The 27,981-nt window shown below is 46.6% G+C and overlaps 1 protein-coding gene across 4 annotated transcripts in view; it reads right to left on the reverse strand.

Annotated features, from left to right (window-relative positions):
- LHFPL2 (LHFPL tetraspan subfamily member 2) overlaps window positions 1-27,981 on the reverse strand; it is a 179,646-nt gene that overhangs the window by 52,280 nt on the left and 99,385 nt on the right. For all 4 annotated transcript variants that reach the window (XM_060295926.1, XM_030846437.2, XM_030846447.2 and 1 more), the window contains one exon: window positions 26,845-26,902. The gene's annotated coding sequence lies outside the window, so the exon portion shown is untranslated. The remainder of the gene's footprint in view (window positions 1-26,844; window positions 26,903-27,981) is intronic.

Here is a 27,981-nt window from a genome sequence, read left to right on the forward strand (position 1 = left end):
ACAGTTGACCCTTGAACAGCACAGGGGTGAATCTGCGTGTAACGTATAGCGAGCCCTTTGTTTTTATTTTTTTTAGTATCTTTATTGGAGTATAATTGCTTTACAACAGTGTGTTAGTTTCTGCTGTATAAGAAAGTGAATCAGCCATACATATACATATATCCCCATATCCCCTCCCTCTTGCGTCTCCCTCCCACCCCACCTATCCCACCCCTCTAGTTAGACAGCCCTTGGTATCCACGGTTCCTCCACAACTGTGCATTCAACCTACCAGGGACTTTGTGGTACTGTAGTATTTACTACTGGAAAGTATCTGTGTATGAGTGGACCCATGCAGTTCAAACCCACGTTGTTCAAGGGTCATCTGCACTAGGAGTACTTAAAAAACAAAACAAAACAAAACCTGAAACACCGTGACAAAGCCATTTAGGTGGGGTTGTTTCGAGAGGTACTGTCACCATCTCAGATACTTCTCTTTCCATCTTATTAACCAAAACACCAGTGTTTCCACCCAGATGATTCTAGTGTCAGTTTACTATTATGAGGTCCAATTCACAGGCTCTCCAAGTAATTACAGAGGCAAAAATCAGGAAGAGACATGCATGGATTAGTAGCATTTCCCAGGATGGTGAGCAGGCTGACGGCACACTTGCCTGCTGCGTGCTGACAAGCAGACGTGCTGAGTCAAGCCAAGGGTGCCAATGAGCCCTGCTTCGGTGTATACCTGGTGCTATGCAGACCGGGCAGCACGTGACTGATTTCAGAGGCTCATCTCCTGTTTTCTCCTTCACTGAGTCCACTTACATCCTTACAAATGGGGTCCAGTAGGCTGAAATTCTCTGCTTCCTCAGACATTAGGGATTCACCACTCAATTGCAGGAAAAATTAACTCAGGCCTAACTAAGGGCAGTTCATCTTCTCGAAAACCAAGGTTTGAGAAAGACATCTTTCACATTTCCAGCATAGCTCCCCCTACAAAAGAGTCACACTCCTATATGAAGATACACTGGGGAGCACTCACCATTAAACCTTAACTATTGGATATTTTTAAACAAATGAAGCTTTGTTCCATTAGGTACAACAGTAATTCAAACCATATGAACAAAGTGTTGCTCCGTGACATTCCTTAGAAGACATGTGACAAATATATGGGAGAATCAATCAGAATGAACAATACAAGTACCAGTTTGTAAATGGTCTGTTAACACTGTGATAGCTGGGGCTGGGAGGTGCGGACACCCTGGGAAAGGTAAGTAAAAGCAGAACTCTTCAATCTTCTCGAACAAAGGAAATAAGGGGGAAAAGTCCTCGCCCGCTGGAAAGATGTCAGTGCTTAAACTGAAGGCTCGTATTCCAAGGTCAGAGCCCCCTTTTCAGCAGAAGAAAAGAAAAGAAAGCGTCATTCACATTTCTGCCTGCTTGTATCGGTTGTTAAGTAATAAGCCATGTGCCAAAACCCTAATCTGCAGGATCAGCTCTGAAAAGAGGAAAAGAACTCTGCCAAGCATTTATCAACACCTTAAATTGTTTCTTTTCATTCCCAGAACTAGGGCCGTTTTATTAAACTTTTTAAGCCCAAGGTCCACCATTCCCTTCCAAACCTGCAGTCACTGCCTCAGATTTTAAGCCATTACTCTAAGAAAGAAAGGGACCAAAAAAAAAAAAAAAAAAAAGCCAGAGTGGCTCTTAGAACAAGGAAAGAGTGGAGGCCCCTGAGCCTGCCCAGCCCTGTGGGGATGCAGACACCACCGCTGCCCCTGTAAGCCTCTGCAGGGCTGCTCCTCACCCAGCTTTTCTCGGCAGCTCGAGACAGCAGCACCCCAGATGGCATCCCTGCAGGGAGAAGCTGGGAGCTGCAGCCAAACCTCCACCTGACGCTGGATGCTGGTGGAGGGCCAGGAGGACACGGAAGCTCGTCACTCTGCCCCGGAAGGTCCTAGCGGGGGGCTCTCTGGGAACCAGAGCCCTGGCACCATATTACCCTGCACTCCCTCCTGGAGGGGACGCAGCGGGGGCTCTCAGGGCCCAGAGAATGAGGGAACAGGCAAGGGCAGTGTCCTGGGCCTGGACCCAGCAGTGTGCTCAGGGCCACAGGGAGGATGGGCATCATGCTGGAGCACTGGCCTGGGACTCCAGGAAGCCGCTCCTTTCTCAGCACTGTCCCCAGACAGCTGCGTGTCCCTGGGCGGGTCCTCTGCTGTTCCAGGGCCTCCGTGGCAGGCCCATAAATGAGGCAGGTAGAAAGGGAGCTGTGGAGGACTCGCACAGCTGCAGCGCCCGTGACTCAGTGATTCCCTGTCCCTACGCCTCACCCATCCCTGGCGCTGACTCAAGCATGTCGTGACCGCTGGGTTTTCTTTTCCCAACACCCTTTGGACTCAAAGAAAAACAGGAACACGAAGGCAGAACTCCAGATGTGGGGTCCGTTTTCCCTACTTCCCATGTTACTAAAGCGGCTGCTGACCCTTGGGGCCCAAGCTTTGGCCCCCAGGGCCTCCTCTGCCCAAGCAGGCTCCTGCCGTCCCCCCTCTGCTCCGGCAAAACTCACCTCTCCTGCCAACCCGTGACGGGGGAGGCAGAGGCGGGGACGAGGCCCGGGGATTTCACATAGAGAAACACTGCCAAAATCACCCAGCCACCTCAACTTAAGCTTTTCAAATCTTAGAATATTATTTTTCACCCTATACTGTAAAGTCCATGGCAAAAACTTAAAAGCTATCACAGCATTTTGTTTCAAGTTGAACAAGTGTGCTGGAATGTGGGGAGAAAAACCATCAACTTCTTAGGAGTGAAAGGGAAAGAAGAAAAAAAAAATTTTTTTCTAGTGTCCCAGGACTGCTCCCCATTACATTTTAGTTCTTTGTATCCCACAAAGGGAAATGAGGCTTCATCTGAGTCCTGGGTCATACCACAGGGTCGGACATAAAGGAATGGGGTTCCAGAGAAGGCGGTTTCTTGCCAAGGAACTGCAGAGGCGGTTCTGACCTGGAGCACCCACGTGCGCAGGGCCGGGCGTCCCACTCAACTCTCACCCTGAGCACATCACTGTCGGGGGGACAGAGATAAAGACGATCCTCAGAGAGCCCCCTCTGGACCCCTCTGGTGCAGGGACCCCCTTCACGTCTCAGCCCCTCTCCTGCTAACCTCATGTTCCCCAGAGCAGGGAGGGGACCATCCACAGCGGCCAGCGGGAGCTGGGCAGGGATGGGGAAGCAGCAGGACCTAGAGTCTCCACCAGAGCTGCCCAGAGTCATGGGAGCACGATGAGACCAGGAGCGGAAATCCAGGCAGAGGGCCCCTCCCTGTCAGCCGGCTGCTGGCCCCCCAGCTCCGCCTGCTGATGCCCAGCCCCACCCCCTCTGCTGAGGCTGTCCAGGCCCAGAGCACTCATGCAGGAAGCAGGGAGGCCTAGCCCTTGCTCCCTTGCCAAGCCTGGCTGGGGGTGTCCGTGGATAACCACAGACACATCGTGACTGCTGCCCACTGGACTCCGTCACTCCAGGACACCATCCCCAGGGGCAGGCAGGCTGTGGGCTCCTCCACAGACCTGACCGCACCATTTCCCCACCACAATGGGCTCTGGATCCTGACACAAACTGATAACCATCTCTGGAATAAAATCAAAATCACAAGCTGGAGCCTCGCGGTCTCAGAGTTTTAATAATCAGACTGACTGTTGATACCCTTGGAAGGGACTTAGGCATCCTCCCATGAGGGAACTGGGAGTCGATCAAAAGACCCGTGAAAAGGGAGCTCGCTGGGCTTCCTTCTATGGTCACCCAGTAACGGCTTCCACGGTCAGACTTTGCTACAGTTTCTGAGGAGGGCACGCCAAGAACAGACCCATGACGTTGCCTGAAAACAGGCGCAGGGAGAAAATGGGATCACGTGAAAAGTGGGCGCACAGGGGGTGTGGGGAAGGATGCCATTATCCAGGTCCACCTTGGCCATGGCCCTGCAAACAGCGGGTGCCTCTACTGTCCAGACACAAGCGACCAGCCTGTCATGCTCGTTCTCTGAGAGACTGGATAAGGACCCTGGCCTCTCAAGGAATGGTTCTATCCCCTGCACAGGGCAAGCTACCTACATTCTCGTCAAAGTTTTTAAATTATCAAAATGACTTTCACCTCCCAGCTCTAGTGTCTGAGCTGTTCTTTTGCTCTTAAAATGTTGCTAAAATCTGCCCCATTATTTTAGAAGAGCCTCAGTTATACATCAACTAGCACAGGCTGCATTTTCCTGAATTAATTGTTTTATTGACAGTACAGTCTGCCCAATCATATACATTTTTACCAGCAAAATTATAATACACAACACTCGTAACTTTGTTGTTATATTAAAAGTGTCACCACCACCACCAGGCAAGGAAAACATCTCAGTATGATGAGAAACAGCTGTTAAAGCACTGCTTTTTTTTTTTTTTTTTTTTTTTAGCTTAGGCCAAATAAAAGATGATAAAAAAAAATGGAATGGGGTTAACTCCCCTGCCGGTGTGCCATCACCCTTCCTCAGAGTCCTGAAGATCACGGTGGACTCGAACCCTTTGCCCCTCAAAGTGTGCTCCCTGGACCAGCATCATCAGCATCCCCTGGGAGCTCGTTAGAACTACAGAATCTCAGACCCCCTACCCCTCCCACCCTCCCACTCCCCCGTCCATCCCCTACTTGTACATATACTTTGGCCTCAGATCTGAGATCAGCCCCCACTCCCTGGAGACCACTGAAGCTTTCTCCAAGGGGCCCTGTTGCCGTGGCAACCCCATGCTAGCCGGCATTCCACCCACCTGGTTGCACCCTGGCCCCGCCGGCCTCCTCTGCTGACCTGTCCGGGATGGTTAGCAAGGCGTTTTGCCCCCCAAAAATGTTTATTCATGAGGAAAAAGATCTTTTTTTAGGCGTCAACTGCCAGTCCATCCTGGCTCACCCAGTCCCTCTCTTCCCACTTGCCCAATTAGAAAGATCAGCTTGTTTCCTGGCATGCAATTCCAAGGGCACTGAACACAGGCAGGGGACCAGAAGAGGGCTCCAAGAACAGCTCTAAGTGAATGGAAACAAGATGATTTCTGCTCAAAGCAATTTCCTCGGCACCCACCCTTTCCTCCCACCATGGACCCCATGCTGAAGGGAGGCCAAGGCCACGTGGAAGTAACAGAACACCAACATATGCAAGACATTTTTTTAACCCTCAAAGTACAGCAGAAAGAACAGAGAGCCAATCACTTAACTCTCCTTTTATCCCACCCAAGTTGAAAGTTTGAGAGTCTTATCCCAATTTCCCAGATGACAGAGAGATGAGTCCAAGTTCTTCTTGTGTGGAGAAGCGTGCATAAATAAGGGAGAATGTAAAGTTCAAAAGCTTCTGACCTAGCTGCGTTCTCAAATTCTGACTTTTTAGGGGAACCCTGGAAATGACCGTAAGTGCTCAATTTACCTTATCACCTTGCCGTACTACAGGGATGGCAAATAGGTCAGGCCATCCCCCTTTTCTTTGCTCACAGCAGACGGCATTAATTTATCACAGTGTTTTTCCCCACTAAGCCTAGATACTGCATCACCTTATCCCCTTGCTGTACTACACCTTGGTGTACTACAGGGATGGCAGATAGGTCAGGCCATTCCCCTTTTCTCTGCTCATGGTAGACGGCACTAATTCATCACAGTGCTTTTCCCCACTAAGCCTAGATACTGCCTTAAAATCTTTTCAACAGACCCCCACCCCAGAACTCCTGAGCCAGGATGCACATTTGAACAGGACCCCAGGTGATTCACATGCACACTGAAGTTTGAGAAACACAAGTGCAAGCTGGACCTGATGTGAGATGCACTTGACACTCCTGGTCTACTATCTTGGGGTTTCCAACCTCTACATCCCCACTTCTATTCCAACTCTTTCAGAGGTTTCAAAAACTGGAGGCTTATATATACAACAGTTGATCCATTAAACTTTTTAAAAATTAGTAGCAAACATTCAAAGATTGGAAGACAATGTAAAAATCCAAATTTCTGGCTTTTCTTTCAGGTGAAAAAAATCAGTACACTGGCAATACTGGACTTACATTTCCACATGACAATAGATGACTGGAGTTGAGTAGTGGCTGTTCTCTTTAGACAGATCAGATTCTCCAATTCTCCCCAGTCTCCACTACTCTATATTGCCTTACAGTACACCAGCCTGTTTTACTCTTTGAGTTGCCTACCTGAATGTGTGACTATAACATCATAGAGACTATGTTTCCAAAATCGACAAGAACCATCGCCCATGACACCCACCTTCACATTCAACTCTTTGTACTAATTCTGAAGGTAAGCAACTGCACCTGTATTGGCACTTTCCCCTTCTCCATATGATCCCTGTGTTGGGGAGAGGAGCACGTGCTGTGTGAGCGGCCTCTTCATACCGTTCCTGTCCTGTTTGAGATCCACAGGTTGCTGGGGTCTGCAACCACACACCACGTATCCTTTGTATTGTCTAGTGCCCAGCACCGAGCCCACATCAGGAAACACAATCCTGTTTGCAACCTAGTTCAAATGCTAGCTCTGCCCCTCAGTAGCAGCGTGATGACCCTAGGCAAGCCACTAACTCTCCCTGAGCCCGTTTCCTCATCTGTGAACTGAGAGGAAGCACTTAACTCAGTACTCCACTGAGTTATTGTAGGAAATAAACAAAAGATTGCTTGCCAGGTGTTTAGCCCAGTGCCCCGCATACCTATGCGCTCAATGAAAGTGGCTATTCCTATCATTATACACAGTTGGTGCTCAACAAAGATTTGTTAACTGATTAACTGACCCATCACCTTGGACCATCCCCCTCCCCAGAGAAACGGTCAGCTCTCACACCCTCTGCACTGACACCTAGTGGAGGGAATGAGGTGTTGTAGCCTCTGGGGGTTGGTCTCCGGACAGGCTACCCACATCAGCAGTAGAGGATGTGGGCCTGTGGGATGGAGCCCTAAAACCACACAGCCACGCCTGGCATTCTTCCCTCACCCCTACTCACAACTTCGACACAAACCCGCCAAACATTGTGCTTTTTGAAGAGTTATTAGCATTTCCATATGCCTGCCTTGAAGTTAATAAGGTATATTTTAAAATTCCATTTCAACCCACACAGAGCTCTCCCTTTGCTGATCTCATACTATGCTTGGTGAGGACCACACAGCTCAGCGTTTAAGGCTCTCTCCACGTTTCATATGGAAAAACCCTTCAGTGGCCTCTCAAGGTGATTAGCACACTGCGTGGCAAACAGAAGGCGTTTTTAAAAGTACACACACACCTACACATTGGTCCATATACAACAATTTCCTTGTTTCAGAAGAAACAGACCTTTCTTGGCATTCATTTTGCACCAGCAAAGTGCTAAGCACACAACAAACACGATACGTGCCATGCCCATCCGTAACCATCCCCTTGTGTTCTAAAAGACAAGCTTCATGTTGACTAAACTAGGAAATGGAACTCGTCCAGTTTGCTTTGGTAATGTTCGACCCATACACTGTAAAATAAATGAAAAGGGACTGAATTGGGTCACTGTCTTGTTTGTTTCCTTAAAAAGGGACTGGTGATGATCTCTGAGCTGCAACACTTCGTCTGCCAACACTGCGAAATTGTTGGAAGAAACATGTATCTTTCCAAAAGCAACGCAAGCTTCCATGCAAGCTCCTCTTTTCGGTTCTAAAATATAGTCACTGATTTCAACAGGCCACAGACCTTGGCCTCAGCTATCCTTTTCAGGAACTGCAGCGGCCACCCATTCACAGCCTGCAGAATGCAGGGGGGCGTGGTGGTCACCAGCGGGAGCGGGCTGGGAAGAGAACCACCCTGGCCGTTTTTAGTCTCCTAGAGATGGGGAGGAAACAGAGGTGTCTGGGACCACGCCATGGCCCTTCCTCAAACATCCGCTGCTGCTGCCGTTCCATGACCGGCCCTGACTTGTAAGTGGCACATTAAAGCAGCTCCAAAATTCACTGTTTTAATGGCAGCCCTTGACAGCGGCTCCTCCGTGGGGCAAACAATGGTCCTTTTGAAGCGGCTCTCTAGGGCCGATTTGGAATGGTCTGCTTGTCTGAACAAACCACACAGCCCGGCAAGGCAGCCGCTACCTTGCTATGGGGACAGGGAGGACATCCCACATTCGTGGCCTTTAGCAACAAGGAAAACCCAAGGTCTGTGACTTCCCTGTGTCTCTGGTGAGGGAACAACGCTGACCTCTAGCACTGCCAGAGGGAACCACGGAAGCCTTTTTGAGCAGAGCCTGAGGTGTCCAGGAGGGAAAATGGCCTGAATACTAGCATTAAGAACAAAGGAGGGCTTCCCTGGTGGCGCAGGGGTTGAGAGTCTGCCTGCCGATGCAGGGGACACGGGTTCGTGCCCCGGTCCGGGAAGATCCCACATGCCACGGAGTGGCTGGGCCCGTGAGCCATGGCCGCTGAGCCTGTGCGTCTGGTGCCTGTGCTCCGCAACGGAAGAGGCCACAACAGTGAGAGGCCCACGTACCGCAAAAAAAAAAAAAAAAGAACAAAGGAACAGAAAATCCCTTACCTCCCACTGAGAGGAAGTGTGTCCCTTGATTAACTGCTTGAGGTGTCACCAGGGAGTTGCAGCCTCACCTCCCCAACCATCCGTCACCCCCATTTCACCCCGGACCTGGGTGGTGCCGGCCCTCAGGACAGACACTAAATCAGCCGCTTTGAAAGAAGTCGTGTAACGGGAACTCGCAGTTGGCCAGCAGTGAAGGTGGAGGAGGTGAAACATTTGGGGAACTAGAGGGAGGGGGAGAGAGTGGGGAGAGCACCTTCCAAGTATTTACTGATAACAAACTACGAACACTCTGACCAGAGGCCCAAGGCCTTGTGGCACTTCCTTGGAAGTTTCTCACTCCTCCTGAAGGACCCCTGAGTGCAGGCGTGAGACACAGAAGCCGCCGGAGGAGGTTCCAGAGCTCCCACTTCAAAGGCGACCACTGCTCGTAGAAGCCATTTCACCTTCCACCGTGTGCAGAACACACTCGGTGCTGCGCTCACGGCCGAGCCAGTCACAAAGTCCTCAGGAAAGGAGGTGGGGTCCCCTCCATAAACTCTGCAATGTCACCAGCCTAGCACTTGATAAATCAGTTCCTGAAACAGATCCTGGCCTTCTGGTGACTGGGGATCCGGTAACACTCAAAAGGGGGGAAAAACGTAAAAAACCCATAAAATAATACTGTGCTGCAAAACCCACAGAAAAGAGAACTTACAGTTTAGACGTGCGCCACAGGAAAATGGTAATAATTAAAGCAACTGCCGAGTACCTGCAAACTTACAGAAGTGAGAGCCGCCGCTGGCTTGCGCCCACCTAGCCGACAGAGGACGGGAAGCCAGAACCACTGGTTCTGAGCTTAACCGAGCTGAAGTTAAACTTGAAAAAGAAAAATAGCACCCCATTTAAAAAATGTATTTCTGTAGAAGAAATGGCACTAGAATGCTTTGAGTTTGAATTATGACAAGGGTGCACTTTAAGAGGCAAGCCATTTGTAATTCTAGAATCAATCCTTGAGTTACAGAAATTTAATAGCTGTGACCTTGGATGTTAAAAAAAAAACCCAACCCATTGTAGTTAAGCTTTTGTCCAACTACCTCCGTATCCTTCAGAAATAAATCCTCCAGCATTGTGTGATGGCTCTGATTTGCCATCAGGGAAAGAAAAGTTAACAATCAACAGGCCCTCGTGTTACCCCAGAGCACGCTTCCTCCAGCAGGGTCCCTAGAGAGGCTCGGGTTTCTGAATGGGGGACGTGGCTATGGCCCCGGTGGCAGGACAATCAAACACACCCACTTTTACAGAGCTGCCAAACCCACTGGCCCTTGTCCCTCTGCGGAATCTACCAGCAAAGGCCACTTGTGAATTGCTTCCTGGGATTTCCAGGAATCGCCCCACGGGGTGGGGGTGCTCCCCCCCTGTGCCAACCTGGGCGCTGTTATCTCGTCACCCCTTCATCTCCTCGCATCCCCCTCCCACCTGTCCTTCAAGGTCTATAGCTCGAATGCCATCTCTTCCAGGAAGCCTTTCCCTTTAGACGGTCTCCCCACCGGGTGGCCCAGGTTTTACTGGAGCCTCTCTGACGGCACAGCACTTTCTAGAGCAGGGTGGGTTTAAGAACACGATTTTTCTCCCTTACTGGACAGTCCACACGTTAGTTCTGAATCCTCATCTGACTCAGCGTCACATCCCCACAGGGCCGCACACGCAGTCCCTGCTCAGCGCCCCCCTAGAGCGCCAGCACGCCTGCAGGGAGGGCGGGTGAGCCCGCAGGCCTCCACGGGCCAGGCGCCGGGACCCCGTCCTCCCGGCCTCCCACCCAGGCGCTCTGAGCTTCCCACCTTTGTCACTGCCCCTCTGGGAGGACAGAGAGTGGCAGGATGGCCCCGCCCTCAGCCCTATCCCTAGAGACAACTCCAGCCCCCAGGCCTGGCCTCCTAGGTGCAGGGGCATAGGGTCGGGCGCTGCTGCAGCTCTTTCTCCAGCCCCACCCTGGCCGCCCCCCGTGCAGGTCCCAGAAGCACAGGCAGCACAGGGAGGCCGTGCAGGGGCTGAAAAAAGAGCCCTTCTTCACCCAGTCAGGTCACCTTCAGGTCCACACAGATGGAGGAGTAAGGAGACGGGGAGAGCTGCACAGTGACAATGAGGACAAAATATCAATAGGACGAGGCAAGGCCTAGGGGCACTGTGGTCTGGGAGCTGACGGCAGAGAAGGTGACTGTGGAGACAGTGGAGGGGACCGCCTTGGAGGCAGACCCGGGTGGGGGCGGGGCGGGGGCAGCAGCACTCCCTTCCCTGGTGGTCCTGAGGGGCTGAGAGCACCGCCCACTGACCTGGGAGCAAGCTGGGGGCCTGAGGGCGGCTTAGGAAAATCACTGACCACCCACCAGTGCCAGGGTAGCAATGAGGAGACACCTGCCAACGGAGCATCTCCAGGTTCTCAGCTCTGCCCGGCTCCCCGGGGCCTCCCTTAACTCCAAGTCCCCAGGCTGCGAGAGCTCGACTGCCAGGCGGCTGCAGACCGTGACCTCCAGGAGGGTAGGAACCCCGTCTGTCTCCCTGCTCACTATTATATCCTCACACGGCGTCTGGCGCACACAGCTGGCGTCTCGTAACTACCTGTCGGACGACTCCTCAGCGGGCAAAACAGAGCTTGGGTCAGGTTTGGAATCATCGGAAGTAGCACATTTTGAACACAATGGGCAAAGAGCAAATCAGCGTCTCCATTCCATGATTTATACACATGGGACAGAGGGGGCGAATAAAATCTTTAAATCAAAACCGATAGACACTTTCTTGTAATTAAGTCAGGAAAACCTCAGTTGTGATTTTTGTCAACAGGATGAATACATATTAGAGCAGTTCCCCCTTATCCATGGTTTCACTTTCTGTGGTGTGCTACCCAGAGTCAACCATGGTCTGAAAATATTAAATGAAAAATTCCAGAAATAAACAGTTCACAAGACTTAAATTGTGTGCCATTCTGAGTAGTGTGACGCAATCTCCCAAAGTCCCCCTCCGTCCCTCCCGGGACATGAATCATCACCTTGTCCAGCTTGTCCCACCCGTTAGTCACTTAGTAGCCCTGCTGCAATTGTCCGATTGGCTGTCGCTATATCACAGGGCTTGTGCTCAAGTCGCCCTTACTTGACTGAAGAGTGGCCCCAAAGTCAAGAATAGTGAGGCCGGCAATTTGGATCTGCCAAAAAAAAAGCCGTAAAAGGCTTCTTCTTTAAGTGAAAAGGTAAACGTTCTCAACTTAATAAGGAAAGAAAAAAAATCATATGCTGCGGCTGCTAATATTCAGTAAGAATGAATCTTCTATGTACGAAATTGTGAAGAAAAAAGAAATTCGTTCTGGTTTTGCTGTTGCACCTCCAACTGCAAAAGTGACAGACACTGCGTGACAAGTGGTTAAGATGGAAAAGGCATTAAATCTGTACAGTAAGATATTTTGACAGAGGGAAACCACATTCACATAACTTTTATTACAGTATATTATTATGTGTTCTATTTATTATTAATTATTGTTGTTAATCTCTGGCCATGCCTAATTTGTAAATTAAACTTTATCACGTGTGTGTGGACAGGAAAAAACAGGATATACAGGGTTTGGTGCCCCCCCCCTCAAGTTTTCAGGCATCCACCGGAGCTCCTGGAACGTGTTCCCCATGCATGGGGTTGTGGAGGCAGGGGTGTGCGGCTGTTGTATTTGTCTGAATCTTCAAGTCACCGATCTGTGCAGATGCAGTGAGGAACCACAGCTCTGCTGACTCCAGCAGTTTTAAAACAGTTCGCTCCGGCGAGGTCAGGCCACCTTGGCGGGGATGTCAGGCCAAGGGCAGAAACGCGTGCCAGTAAGTCCTGGGCCCCTTTCTTGTGCACGCGCACGCGCACACACACACACACCAGAACACAAAAAGGGCAAACTGAAGCGACTGTTTCGGCCGGCATTAATCTGCATCTCAGTCTGCTTTTTAGTAACTCGGTCAGACTCTAAGCTTTTCTTTCTTGTCTTCTCTTTTCTAAAAGAAAACATTCCCTAACCAAAATATGGAATTCATCTGCATGTAATCCCAAGCGGAGCACAGACTCATTTCCTCTTGATCTGTTTCACTTACTCCCACTCTCGTTTCTCATGGACAATGACTGGAAACACTCCCCGGTAGGAATTCCAACCGCCCTCTTTGAGACAGATGTTTAGGAAACCACTGACAAGCTGCCCGTCACCACGAGGCACTCTCACAACCATTCAGGTCCAAACTACCCAGCTCTACCACGACCTGCAAGACCTTAGGTAACTGTTAGATCAGGTCAGACAGATACCTGTTATTTAGCAACTTTTTCTCCACATCCCCTTCAACCAACACTTTCTTTCCCCACCAGGAGGCCACATCCAAGGCCCTATCTCAGCAAAGTCATCCTCACCCGCTACAGCGTCAAGGGTGGGATTTCTCAGGCGTCTCTGTAAAGATCCAGTATGGTCAAATCTTTCGATGAAAACATTACTTTCAGGAAGTGACTGAGGCACTTGGGAAAGAAAAATGAACTTGTATAAGCCACTAGGGGCCTGTTCATAAATTTCTGCTAGGCAAATGGGGCCCTTGTGACTTGAGAGAGTTATTGCTCAATACTTCCTAGGCACCCACACAAGTTCATGTTTCTCCCGGGGGGCCTCGCTGGCTCCATGAGAGAAACGCACTACGGGCTTCAGTCTTGTTTAAAATTGGTGTGTTGCACGGAGGCAGATGGTTCAAGCCGCCTGGATGTGCTATGCAATAGCTACTCAAACAGTTCCAGCTTTTCCAAATGCACCTACAAAAACAAAACTAAATGCCTGTTAAGTTCACTCTTTAGGGAACTACTCTGCTCCAGCAGAGTCAACTGACTGGAGAGAAGTTTCAGCAGAACCTAACGCTCTCACTGGAACCATGTGGTTATTGGCAGAAATAAGGAATCGTCCACACACGCTTGGAAGGGCACGAAGTAAGTGAACAGCAGATCCTCACAAAGACTACCCTTACCCAGCCTTTGTGAAGGCCGTGTGTGGCACAGAGGATGGACTGGAGAAGCTGAGGTACCATCTGAGAAAAACACCCAACATTTAAGAACTTAAAACCTGTGCAAAGGTTATTCCATCTGCCTTAGCAACGCGACCTGCTGCCGTGGCCTCAACAGTCCTAATTTCTCCTGTACCAGTAAAACTGTGGAGTGACTGTGAGCCATTAAATCCGGGCACAGACACACACTTCCAGAGCTGCACGCGCCTGCTTAGTGTTAGTACCCCCCCGTGAGGTTAGACCGTTAGCTCCTTTTCTCTACATTCTTCTTACAACCAATGAGGATCATTTACACACAACACTACATTTCAGCTTTATAGGGACCCGTCTTGGAGCGGGTTGATCATAAAGTTGTAACTATGACAAGAAAGACATTTTTCAAACTAGGTATCCTTAGGTACTCCACTTAGCAAAACCATTAGGGAGGAAAACACGCACGTGTATAAAAATTGAAAAGGGACTAACAGAGAGAGGCAATGTAGCAGAACATTTACAGACATAAACTCTAACCAAAGGGACCTAACCCCAGCTCCACTACTTTATCAGCTGTGTAACCTTGGGCAAGTTATTCGATCTCTGAGCCTCAGTTTCCCCATGTATGAAATGGGGATAATAATAGAACCTACATTTACTACCACGGACATGTATCCGAGGCACAGCTCTCAGCAAATGGAAAGCTCTCAGTAATGGGAGCTTTTATCACGTGACTCTTATAACCCCTGCTCCATGGCTCACTGGGGCTTACTTAAGAACGACATTCTCTGGCACAGTCACCTGCACAGATGACCAGAATTGGCCTCCTGTTCCCCTTGCCACTTAGGTCACAGTCTACATGTTCTGTTTATATTGACTAAGAGTTTCCTGATGACATAGCAGTTACCCAGAAACATCTAATTGTTTAGTTCTTTGCTTTTTGCTGCTTCCAAATGTCTGCGGATTGATCTATGTGGATCCCAGAAATGTAATCGTTACTTGCTCGGCTAAAGAGGCTTCTCTCTGTGTTTGTTTTTACTAGAAGTCAGTCCTCTGAACCTGCGGTTTGCAAACTTTCTTCTGAGCGTAGAACACTATTTATCAAACGGGATCTGACAAGCAACCCCAGTTCTGTGTATGAAACAGATCAAAGCAGAGCTGTGCTGATTAAAAAGTAAGAGGCTGACAAGGGCCACCTTGCTCCTGTCACAACCATTACATCCAGTGAGCCCCTACAATGCCCCCAGGAACTGCCACACTCTGCAACGTGCTCAGAAAAACCCTGATCTAAACCGCTCTTGCAGCTTGGTCCTCATGGCCCACAAACACCACGTGCCCTGACCGTGAAGTCACACTGCAGAGCTCTGGCTTCTCGTGTCCCAGTTTCATCAGTGACAGCAAAGTCAGAGACCCACAAAACCACGCTCCCTTGCTTACCAAATGTCCCTAACATGGCTGTGGTCTGTGCAGACACACAGGCTTATTTTCTTTGTTTTACTGACTTACCCTGAGATACATCAACCCCCAAAAGAAATGCCCTAGGACCACGGTGTTCACACGGCCGTGACAGTCGCTGTGTATGATGTAGGATATCGCTGTAACTGGTTTCTGGAGGAGCCGAGTTCCATTTAGAGTTTTTTGCACCCATTGGGCTATGACGTATAAACCAGGGTCGATCTAATCTAACAAAACTCCAAAGAATTTTCAGTGACAGTGACATGGCCATGAGATGGAGTATAAACTCTTCACAGAGCTTGTGAACTACCAGCACAGGGTTCACATATGGGAAATGTAACAGGGATAAAAAATGAGAGAGATTCGGGGTAGGGGGTCAGAAGACTGAAGCAGCTGGAGAAAGTCGTCATTTCAGAAAGCGTAGAGACTGGGAAGCAGGCCCCTCCTCCTTTGCTTCACTGCTGCTCAGCGGAAGTGTGATGGAGATTTAGCTGTGGGAAGGCAAGAGGGAGAGGGAGACTTGTCCAGGGTGGTCCAAGGGAGACCAGCCAGGAGTGATGGGGCTGCAGCCAACCAACAAAAGGTCCCAACCAATCGTGAGGAAAGTATTTCCTTCACAGAAAAAGCCACCTCGTGTCCCAAGGGAACAGCTGGAAGACTCCCAGCCTGAGTCATTCGGAAACAGATTTTACAAAGCGCTCCAGAGTTTCCCAGGGGAACCATCTGGTCATGACGGAGGAAGAGGCTTCATGACCAACTGGGTCTTCTCCAGCTCCAGCTCCCATGATTCTTGCATCCTCTGCCTCTTCCCAACTCACTGCGGCCAGCACGGCTATGGCCTGACTGTCACGACCCTCTAGCCCGAGCATTTTAAGGCCCGGATGTAGCGACTGACATGGCTCTGACTGAGGCCTCCCAGCTGCAGTGCACGAGCCTGCAGCCCTGAGGTCCCCGTCCACAGCTCCTCCTGGTTTTGGAGCACTGAGAGGACGGTGGGTGTGATGTCCCAGGACCCAGTGCTGCCAGGCCCGGGCCCTCCACAGTCAGGCCTTGGCAATGGGCAGCACCCAGGCCTCGTCCACGTCCACATCTCACCAGGGCCTGCCGAAAACGGGCCCCTTCGACATCTGCTAATCAGATTTGCTCCACGGAGCCAGGAAAAATTAAACTAGCTCTATGCCGGGAATGCTGGCGAGATCATGAGACCTCATATCCCCATAGCTGGTCGGCAGGTGGAACAGATGTCTGCTGGAATCTAATATTTAAGCTGGAAGGATGAGCCCTAAGTGACACTGGTCACCTTCAGGGATAGCTGTCAGCCAGCCCTCGGGAAAATGTCAGGTGAACGGGCTCCAACTACTCCTTCAGTTCCTCTAACCTTCCGGAGGCAGCGTTAGCACGACCGCCCTGCACCACTCCGTCTGTGATTAGATGCCATTTTCCGGTGCTGCGAATCACATGCCAGACATTGTAGGTTCCTGTTAACTATTCATGTGACTCGGGTTTCTGGAAAATCCCTGTCCAGAAATTTAGTTTTAAGCTAGAAAAGCTTCATAGAAAGTATCTGATTAGATAAACAACCATATTTTTTCAGTCTTGTTTCAAAGTTTTTGTTGGGTGCTACTGCTTATGTTAGTGTATCCATTGACTATGGCTGTGTAACAGAGCCTCAAAATTTAGTGGCTTAAAACAACAGTGACTTATGACTCCTCACAATTCCGTGTGTTGCTTGGGCTCACTCACGCACTGCTCTCAGTTAGGTCAGCTGTGCTAAAGGCCCTCGAAGGCTTCGTTCACACATCTGGCAGTTAACACTGCCTGCTGATGGGGGCATCTAGGCTCTCCTCCACCGGCCTCTCATCCTCCTATCGGCTAGACCAGCTTCCTCACATGCAGGTCTCAGGGCAAAGTCCCAAGAGGGCAAAAGTGAAACTGCCGGACTTTAGAGAACTGGACTCTGGAACTCACAGGATACCTGGGCTGTATCGATCACTCCAAGCAAGTCAGAAGTCCAGCCCAGATTCAAGGGGTAGGGAAACACGCTCCAGTCCTGGATGGGAAGACTTTAAATCTACTACGTCAGCATCTCCCCCACTGTGTCAGAGTGACATGAGTTCTGGGAGACGGCTTGCAGGTGCTTTCAGATCAAAGGGATCCCAGGACAAATGCCGTATCCTATATGCCACCCCTGAAAAGCCACTGTACTCACTAGCATGTAAAGCCTCTGAGAAGTACAATGAAAATAAATCCTGTTTAACTTCGTTTCATGATGAACAAATATGTTTACAGAAGCCAAGGAACTTTTAACACCATTTTGCAAAGTGTGGTCATGAATCTTGGATTTGGAGAACAATTCTAGCTTAGCATACTTTTGTCTTTTGGAACATCCCAGAAATGTCATATGTGTCCAAAGTACTCTCTAATGTGTGAGACTGGCACATACTCCCAGAAGTCCTGCGTTGAGGTCATAAAACTAAAGATCACCACGGTTATCTCTCAGGTAATTAGACGTGGAGAAACTTCTACTCAAAATCATCTTGATTAGCCCTAAAAAATTTTCCTCAAAGTTGATACACAAAGGGTTGGAGTCTTCATCTTCAGGTATAATATTTTTGAGCATTGACAAAAGCTCTGATTCTTACAGAACAGATGTTAGGGTTCACTCAAACCTTCACAAGCCTAAAATTCAGTGAAAATAGCATAACCAATATTCTTCCACAAGGGGCTGACGAACCACTCAAGAACTACTTTAATACTTATCTATTGGCCACGGATCTGTACCCTCCCATACAATTTTCTGTTCATGCAGAAAGAAAAGAGATCATCCATCCTCAAAACCAGGTTCTCCACTGGAAGCTTTTGATGGCTATGATACGGAAACAATAAATCTAACACTCTGGTCATTAGACTATGATGGTCTCAATAGTGGGTGAAGATTCACGTGGGCAAGGCCAGGTCAAATCAAGATTTAGGGCTGTTAGGGTGACAGCACTTATCAGACTGGAAACGACAAGAGCAATCTCCCCAAATTCAAGGACCAGACCCTCATCCCAGTCCCTGCACTTGGAGAAGGGCACCAGTGCACAGCAAAGGCACACTGCAAACTGGATGCTAAATACAAAACTGAACATAGATCCCATTTACTTTTGTTTTTTCCCTCGTGCTGGGGAGAGTGACTGACAAGGGGTAGAGAGAAGGATTCATGCGTCTGGCTGCTGGATCTGTTTCTTAGACTTGATTATTCTTACATTCACTCACTAAAGGACAGTGATTCATCCAAAGATACAGAGCAGCCAGGGGCCAATTTACTAAATCAGACTCAAGACGTCCTCACATTTCTGTCTTTGGCATCAACTACTTTTTTTTTTTTTTTTTTTTTTTGCGGTACGTGAGCCTCTCACTGTTGTGGCCTCTCCCGTTGCGGAGCACAGGCTCTGGACGTGCAGGCTCAGCGGCCATGGCTCACGGGCCCAGCCGCTCCGCGGCACGTGGGATCCTCCCGGACCAGGGCACGAACCCGTGTCCCCTGCATCGGCAGGCGGACTCTCAACCACTGCGCCACCAGGGAAACCCAATGCTTATAATATTAAACAAAAAAGTAACTGAACATAAAGTCACATACAGAATAAGTGCTCAATTATGTGAAGAAAAGAATGTACAAAAAGAAAACCTTGTCATGAGATTGGCAGTGGTGACCCCTAAAGGAACTGATTATTTTTTCCCTTCCTGCTTATACTTTTTTGTACGAACATGGATTATTTTGATAATCGGGAGAAAAACACATACAAACGTCTTCTGGCAATTCTAGTCCAGCCACAAGAGTAAGTACATAAGGACTACTGCTTGGCTTCAAGAGTATACAGTGCTCAAGGGCACAAGAAGGACTGAGGTGTGACCTTTGAGCAGGTAAAAAAAAAAAAAAAAAAAAAAAAAAAACCATCTTTAAGATGTGCAGATGACATAAATATACAAGCATAAAACATAGACTAAATAAAAATGTAATTCCTGACTTTTTGCCCAAGTGACTTTCTCTGTAACTACCCTCGTACCAAAATGCCTGAGTTTCTAGAAGGGCAGACTTAAATATACTTGATGTGAGGTGTAAATGGTCAATAAACTGGTTACTCTGACCTTGAACAATGAGTCCATGACAGCAGCTGACCACCACCCTAGTCTGAATGTGCCTTTCCAATCCATAGTCATTCCATGAACAGCAGGAGAAAAATAGATTGAACTTTAATTGAATCAGGAATGCAGTTTGAGAAAGAAGGAAGAAGAGAGAAATGAGGCAGTGAGGCAATAAGAGAGAACTCAGCTCCTACAGACCAGTCACACGAGATTTCTAAAGTGGATTTGCAGTCATATTTGTCTTCATTAGCTGTGAGTTAATGACAGGAAGTGTCCATTTCCTAACACAACTTGGCTGTGTATATAGAATAATTTGGATCAAAGTCAGGTACATTTCCAAGTCCATCTGAGCTTGCCAATTAGCTTTAAGAGTTTTTCACAGCCTGTTCTAGGCTGGTAACATAAGGCACAGAGATTGGGGGCCAGTCCCACCTCTACAGGTTGCCTGGCACCCCAGCCCTATAATACCTGGTAAATGGCTGCCCCGTGGCTCAGGGGATGCTGGTGTCTGGAAGGAGAGGACCGCTGTATGACTAGTGGTCTCCCCACAGGGTGAGAGCACAAGAGGGAAAAGATTACGAACACTTTATTTTAGTTATTGAATTAATCCAAAAGGAAGTGTAGATTAAATCAATATTTAATTCAGAAGCAGTCAGTTTCTGTTACAAAGCCATGATGACATTTCAAAGAGTAGAGAGGGTGTTTATGGGGGCAGGATCTTGGAACTTCAGAGCTATATTACGGCCTTCTTTGGTTGTAAGCATGGATTGCTGTGGTTTGACATGGCAGATGATTAAAAAAAAAAAAAAGAATACCAAATAAAAATGTATGCAGCTACTATTTACCTATATTAACAAGCTTCATGTAAAAGCATAAATATATTTTACGGTGATAATGAGGGAGACACCTCTACACTATCCCAGTGTCTATTCATTCACCTGAGGTCAGTTCACCCCCTTCCTTTCAAGGAACAATTTAAAGAGTGGACCATTAAAGCAGAAAAGCTTTCTACATGAGGATTATGGCATTTCTCCATGTATATGGGACGGACAAGAGAGGTACCAGCTGGAACCAAATCAACTTGCTGGAGGGTTTGCAAATAGCGTTTTTCATAGACTTAGGCATCTGATCACAACAAAACTATGTCTACGGACGCGAGATCCTGAAGGTCCTTGTGGACCAACTGCATCAGACGGAGAACCAGAATTCCCTGTGTAATAATCCGTCAAAGAACCAGAATTCATAGGAAGATGGCTACATCAGCATTGAGAAGAGTTCCTTTCCACGTAGGGGATCACGGATTCTTCTTTGTAACCCCAGGCTTCACCTCCTCTCCCCAAAGCAGATGAACTTCTACTTCTCAAAAGAACTGAGGCCACCACGTGGGAATTCTCTTAACATCTACTCCTTGTACTTTAATCTTACCCTATTGCAACCCTCCCTCCCTCTGCCACAGAGCTGCCCCAGCCCCTGCCCAGAGCAACCTCACAGGCACCTTTCCCCCTTCCCCCGGGACTGCACTTCATCAGTTAGCTGCAGCCCTGCCCATCCTCTCCTCCCCAGCCCTCGTCGTTTCTTGCCACTGACACCTTCCTACCTGGGCTCCTGGCCTCTGGTCAATCTGTCACTCGTGGTGCCTTCTTAATGTTCAACTTCAACTCTCTGCTTAAAAGAACCTTCTTTGCTTCCCAAATTATAAATGGGTTATATTCAGATGGTTACTAGATTTATCATGGTGATCAATTCATAATGTATTTAAAAGTCAATTCCCTATGTTGTTTACTTGAAACTAACATGATACTGTATGTCAACTTTTTTTCAGTTAAAAAAAAAGTAAAAGTTGAAAAAAACAAAGTGGGTGAATCTAATAATTTGATTCTCACCATTGGTATCTGAGAGTTCATGCTGTTCCACATTCTTGTCAGGATTTGCCATTATCAGACTTAAAAACCTTTTGCTTATCAAGTGGAGGTGAGGGTGTATCTTGTGGGGGGTTTGTAATCACATTACTCAAGAGGTTGAGCAACTTTTCATTTTACTGGTTCCTTGCGGTTCCTCTTTATGAAGTGCTTGTTCAAGTATTTCGCCACCCTTCTCCACTCCTGGATTTTTGCTTCAGTTGGTTGCCTATCCTCTGTATTGATTCACAGGCATTCTTTACATATTCTCCTTCGTGAATTTATAAGTGTTTTAAATATTTTATCTTTTCACTCTCTATATAGCCTTTTGCTAAAGTTCATAATTTTAATGTAGCCAAAGTTATCAATTGTTTCCTATATGACACGCTCTTTGTTTCTTAAGAAATTATTTCCGACCTCATGTTAATAAAGATATTTTTAAATATCAAAAAAATAAACAAACAGGTCATACTCCCAAAAGTCCTTTATAAATTGGAAGTTATACTTAAGCCCACATTCACGCCTCCATTTGCCCAACATTTACTGAGCACGTAACACGTGTCAGGCACTGTGTTGGGCAGCCTATAATGTACCTGAAGTAGAGTTCTCTTCAGAGAATGTTACAGAACCAGCTCTATAGTCTAAGCATCATTTATCCTCCATCCATTCAGCTGATATTCACTCAGCACCTACCATGCATCAGACACTGTACTGGGCACAGAGGGTATAATAAAAGACTCAGACCAGCCCTCAGGAGGTTTACAGTCTACCAAGGGAAGCCACTTTTCATAGAAAGGGAATGCCCCTGCTGGGAAGAATGCTCAGGACTCTCCTTCAGACAGGCACAGTGTCTACAGCCAGACTTCTGACCAGAAAAAAGACAACCTATCAACATGCAAGTAACAGAAACAGAAAAAGAACTGCACTCAGTTTAAGTCTTTAATGCATTTAATTACTTTGATTGGCTTTTGCTAAATCTTGTAAACCACTGCCTACTTATATTTTATTTTATCATTTTCTATCCAGAGAATGTACATTTCATCCAATTTACCCTCAGTAAAAGGAGAAGGCTACAATATCCTCTCTTACTAAGTGCTTCTCCTCTACTATTAACTGCTTTCAGGCTGCTGGTGGAAATGAATTCTCTAATACTGTAATTTAAAAACAGTGAATTTCAGATTCTTCATGAAATTTGATAATGGTTTCTATCTAATATATAAATATCAAATCCTGTTTAATTCCTAGATAAAGTTTACAGTACTGGAAAGTAAACTCTCTCATTCACTTGCTCAGTATGGAAAAGTATGAGGACGGCAAGGTATTTGCCATGTTTCTTACAGAAAGGGGTGCGGGTGTCACAGATAAAGTACTTACAATGGAAGAATTTTGACAAGGAAAGTGACTGGTGTTTGTTGGCACCAATTACACAGGAACACAATCAGAGAAGTTAGGAAACCTCACTACCATCACTTTGTGACACAGCCAGGACTCAAACCCAGACCAAGATGATTCTGAATCTAACACTCTTCCCCCCACCACTTAAAATACACTTAAGTGTCACCCAGGGCATAAATGTGAAACAGAATACCGATGACTTTCATTGTATTATCTCCTCACGTTTCATACACACACCAGTTACAAGTAAACATCAAGCCAGCAATTATTCCCTTAGGAATGTATCTCTGTATTTCTGGTACTACAGTAAGAAGGGAGTGCTACTTGCTATAGGTGATTAAAAGTCATTTTCTCCTGGATGACAGTTCCTAAACCGATCTCCTGGGCATGGCAAAATGTGACCTGGGGAACAAGGTATCTGCATCAAATTTCAGAGCCAACAATCATCAAGGAAGCAGAATATTTAGCTGAAAAACAGTGTGTGGGTTCATATCCTGGTGGATGGTGGTGAGTGCCTCCCTTCGTACATTTCGTAAGAAGGCTGAGGGGAAAGACTACAGCCAAGACATCTAAATGGAGCCTCAGGCTGTACCACGTGAGGTTCAGGTAACACATCTGCTAGGTGCTTTTTCTTTCCAATTTTAAGCATTTAAAAAAATTCCTCTAAACTTGTTAATTGGTAAACTGAAACAGAACACTTAAAAGAAGAAAAAAACCACTTTCATAATCTGCAGTCTATTGGAAAAACTTGTACTTCACTTAATAAATTAGAAATTATCCGATTCTTTCAAGGATCGTCTAGAGCAGCACCGTCCAATAGAATTTTGTGAGCCATGTACATTATTTTAAAATTTTAGGAGCAACATTAAAAAAGCAAAAAGAAATTAATTATAATAATGTATTTAATGCAAAATATCCAAAATATCATTTCCACATAGAATCAATATAAAAAGTATTAAACTATTGACATAATTTTTTCTCACAGTAACACTTCAAAATCTGTTGTGTATTTTGCACTTACAGCACATCTCAACTCAGGCACTAAATTTTCATCAGAAATACTTGATCTGATTTAAACTTTAAAAAATTTACAGTTGAAAAGTAGATGCCCAAGTTGTCCCACACATATGTAAAAGTTTTCCAATAACTGAATTAACTATTACTTCTAAATTTTAAATGAACTAAAATTAAATAAAATTAAAAATTCAGTGCCTCTGTCATACTAGCCATATTTCAAATACTCAGTGGACATATGTGGCCACCATATTGGACAATGCAGGTCTAGAGCTTTCACTTTGCAAATCTCGTCAATTCTGGTAAGAATTCTTCCAGATGGGGAAAGATCTGTTTACTCATGAAGAAAATCCAGGAAGACTAACTCCCAATGCTCTGCCCTTCTGAATGAGTGAGTCCCACATGGCAGCATATGATCACTCTTAAGTTTATTCAGGACAAAGATGACCTTCCCTGGTCTAAACTATCATAACATGATAGAAAAGGCAGCACAGTTAGCCGAGGTTCAAACTGGAGAGATTTTAAAACCACGGATGTTCTTTTGAGTCAGATTCTCTGTCTCCCTGCTAAAAGTATTCTGGCAAATTTACTGGCATATTTCTTGAGATTCACCAGGTACTAGTTCCATATGCCCCACTCTACACACAGTACATCATTTAATCTTACAGCAATCCTGTGAGATAGGGTGAGAGCCAGAGAGGGTGTTAATAATTTGTTCAAGGTCATACACCTAATTATAAGGTGCAGAGCTAGGATTCAAGCCCAGAAAGTCAGATTAAAAAGAAAAAAAAGGGCTTCCCTGGTGGCACAGTGGTTGAGAGTCCCCCTGCCGATGCAGGGGACACGGGTTCGTGCCCCGGTCCGGGAGGATCTCACGTGCTGCGGAGCGGCTGGGCCCACGAGCCATGGCTGCTGAGCCTGCGCGTCCGGAGCCTGTGCTCCGCAGCGGGAGAGGCCACAGCGGTGAGAGGCCCGCGTACCACAAAAAAAAAAGAAAGAAAGAAAGAAAAAAAAGCCTGCCATAGAAGCCCTCTGATTCTAACCACACACCCTAAGTTCCTACTTTTCAAAGGCTCCTCACAATTCTCACGGAGTAGGTGGGGCAGAACAGAGCAGCAATCGCCTTGTACTTTACCAGGGAGACACAGGAGCTACCCAGCAGAGCAGTCACTCCACCTCGTGTCCAATGCCTTTTCTAAGATGCCTGGGGTCAAGAGCCAGGCAGGGGGTACCTGTCGTCTACTATGTACCACGCATGCTGCCATCATGCCTTGTTCACTCTTCCAAACCACTCCGGAAGGAAGTCGTATCCACATATAAAGAGATGAGAGTTCCATCAGGTAAGGAAGGCTGCCTTCAGTCACACAGCCAGCTTGCACCACAGCTGGAATTCCAACCCAGGTCTGCGTCCGGCCGAGGTGGAGCCTCAGCCTAGGGCCTCCTGATGATAAGACTCTCCCCAAACCGCAGTGACTCTCTTTGCTCAAGAGAAACCTTCTACCAAGTTGATATAACATGAGCGACCATGTACAGCAGAAGGTAGGATCAGATTTCTTCATAATTTAGATGCTGTTAATCAGAGTGGCTGTTCTTATGTCTTCTGATTTGGTAAAGTTTTATTGTATTTACCTGGGATGAATTCACAATTCAGAAAACAAAAACCAAAAGAGATACAGAGCAGGTTGGTTTTATCTGGTTAAATCTTCAGAGACAGGGATTTCAAGGGCAAACACGACTTAGCTGCTGAAGGCACTGGCAGATGGAATTAGCTTTTCCCCAGAGCTGGATTAAACAGGCCAGCCTGGAACTGATCCAGGGTGACAACTCACAAAGGGGGACTAAATCATCATTGGAATACACTGGAAACATGGAGCCACTTAACTCGGGGGTGCACTCGACTCATTACATAACAGGCAAAATGGCAATCAGACCTGTTTTCACTCAAGCAGACAGTGCCTCTGCGTGGAAAGAAACACCCCTCACCAGCACAAGCCTGTCTCGGTTGAGAATATTCCCCTCATAGAACTGTATGAGCAAAAGCAGGCCTCACCAGCAGCCCCAATTATCACCTGGCTGGCAGGTCTCTAGAATTCTGGATCTGAACAGCGCACGGCAGATTGTTATTATTAGCCAAATTTTAAACAGGTTTATGAACACCTGGCTCAGAAAATCACAAGTAATAAACCCTTTATTTTCAATGTTCAGGGAAAGGTATGTCTTTTTTATTAATAGTCTTTATTAATAGACAATCAGTTTCTCCCACCCCCACTATATAAACATGGAGCAGATATTTAAAGATGATCCGTTGGATAAAGTGCCAACAGGATACCCACCTGTCTCGGGTCAGCCTCGGCTTTCCCATGAGCAGGAACTTTGCTCAAATAATTTCATAACTCGTAAGTGCTTACAGTTACCATTTAAAAAGACAAAAAACAAGCCAAGCTTCCTCACCTAACCCAACCAGCAGTTGTTAGGACAATTCAAAAACATTTGAAAAATCAATAGTTCAATTCACGACATAAGAGCAATTTTTCCTTCCCCAGAATCTTTAACAAGATCACCTTTCCACAAATGAGATGGTATCTGTGAAAATACTCTTCAAATCCCCTGCACGTGGCAGACCTTCCTGGACAGGGTGTCGGTCAGTCCCAAGTACATACCATGCACTGGTTCCCTTGGCCTCAGCCCCACCCTCAAGTTCGTGACAAGAGCAAGGCCCCTATGGGACCAGGTTGGACAGGCCTCTCCCTCTTGAGAAGCAGAGCTGGATCAAAGTCTCTGGGGACAGTTACTTAACTTTCCACTTTGACTTCCTTGAATGCATACTGTAGGAGGTTACTCAGCCCCTATTTGTTACTAATATTCTCCCAAAGTGACCTTTATAAATTCAAATCTATAGAGTTAATCATAAATCACCTATTAGTCAACTGTTTTCAATTTTTATTTAGGCAATTCCTCTACCCATGCTGTCAACAAAAACTAAAATTGGGTAATTCGAATTGGCCATCTCTACTTCCCCTTTCAGAGAGAAATGATAACAAAGGGTGAATGATCCCCAGAGAAGCTCAAAAGGAAAGACAACTTAAAGCCAGCTGTACCCATTATAAAGAGGTCTTAAACTTGTTTGTAAATGGTGACAGAACAAACCATGTCAGAACTGAAGGTATGGAATTTACAGCATTAAACTTAGTATCATTAGTGAAACTTTACAGGGTCCTTTACAACATTTGTGTACGTTCATCAAAGTGGTATTTCTAGCCAAAAACAAAAACAAAAAAACTAGGGTTTATCATTCAGGGCCCCGAAGTTTGGAACACTGCATCTCTTTCAAGAAGTAAGTTGCCACCCACCTCGAAAGGGTTTCCAAAGAATCACTGGTAGTAAGGGTATCTGATTTCATTGACTCACCTATTATATCTGCAGGAATGCTGGGAAGTCTCAATGAACAACTTCAGAAAAATGCCACCTGGAGAAACAAATTGAACAAAACATTACTTTTTTTTTTCTTTTAAACACACAAGGAAGGCTTACCATACAATTTTATGTCTCATTAAAATATGTGGTGCTTCGGGCTTCCCTGGTGGCGCAGTGGTTGAGAGTCCGCCTGCCGATGCCAGGGACGCGGGTTCGTGCCCCGGTCAGGGAGGATCCCACATGCCGCGGAGCGGCTGGGCCCGTGAGCCATGGCCGCTCAGGCTGCGCGTCCGGAGCCTGTGTTCCATAGCGGGAGAGGCTGCAACAGTGAGAGGCCCGTGTACCGCAAGAAAAAAAAAAAAAAAGAAAGAAAAATATGTGGTGTTTCAAATATTGGCCCCCAGGTTGCATATAAGTTCAGCTTGCATTAAAATGTAGCCACCCCTTCCCGGGAACACTGATGTACTAACCCAAAGTCCAAACCACTGATGAACCAGAAAAAAATAAGAGAGAGCAGGGAGGAAGGTGCAGCCCGTGAACACGCACCTTACGACATCCTTTCCTTTCCCCTCACAAGGGGATCAACTTGAAAACACAACCTGTGACCTTGAGGGAACTTTATGAACAAACATAAAAAGCTCAAATAATCCAAAAATGAATTATGGAATGAAATATAAAATTGTGAATGAGGAATCCATCCTGGCAGCACTTTATATCCTTTTTCAGTTATTCTGTTAACTTTTTTTAAAGCTAAATTCATAAGGATGTCAAAAATTGGAGAAATGGGGAAATGGTCATTAAAACCCTCACATAGTAAACAGAGGAATCGAGAAGAAGAATTTCTTTAGTTTAGTTTAGTTTCTAGTTTCTAGTTAGTTTATTCCAAAATCAAGTATTCCTTTTGGTGTTCTCAAAGTCTTTAGATAACCTTTTAAAATTATAAGGCTATTTAATACCGTCACAAAATAGACCAAAATGTCTTTCAGCACTACTTCGAAATATTAAACATAAATGGAACAAATTTCTTATATAAAATATCACAGTTGCCATTTGTTGGGAATTTATTGTGCACCTAGGACTGTGTGGCATCAGATTATAACCTTTCCAGACAGAGACTATGTCCATTAACAT

Source organism: Globicephala melas, chromosome 3 (assembly GCF_963455315.2).
Source record: "Globicephala melas chromosome 3, mGloMel1.2, whole genome shotgun sequence".
Taxonomy (NCBI): Eukaryota; Metazoa; Chordata; class Mammalia; order Artiodactyla; family Delphinidae; genus Globicephala; species Globicephala melas.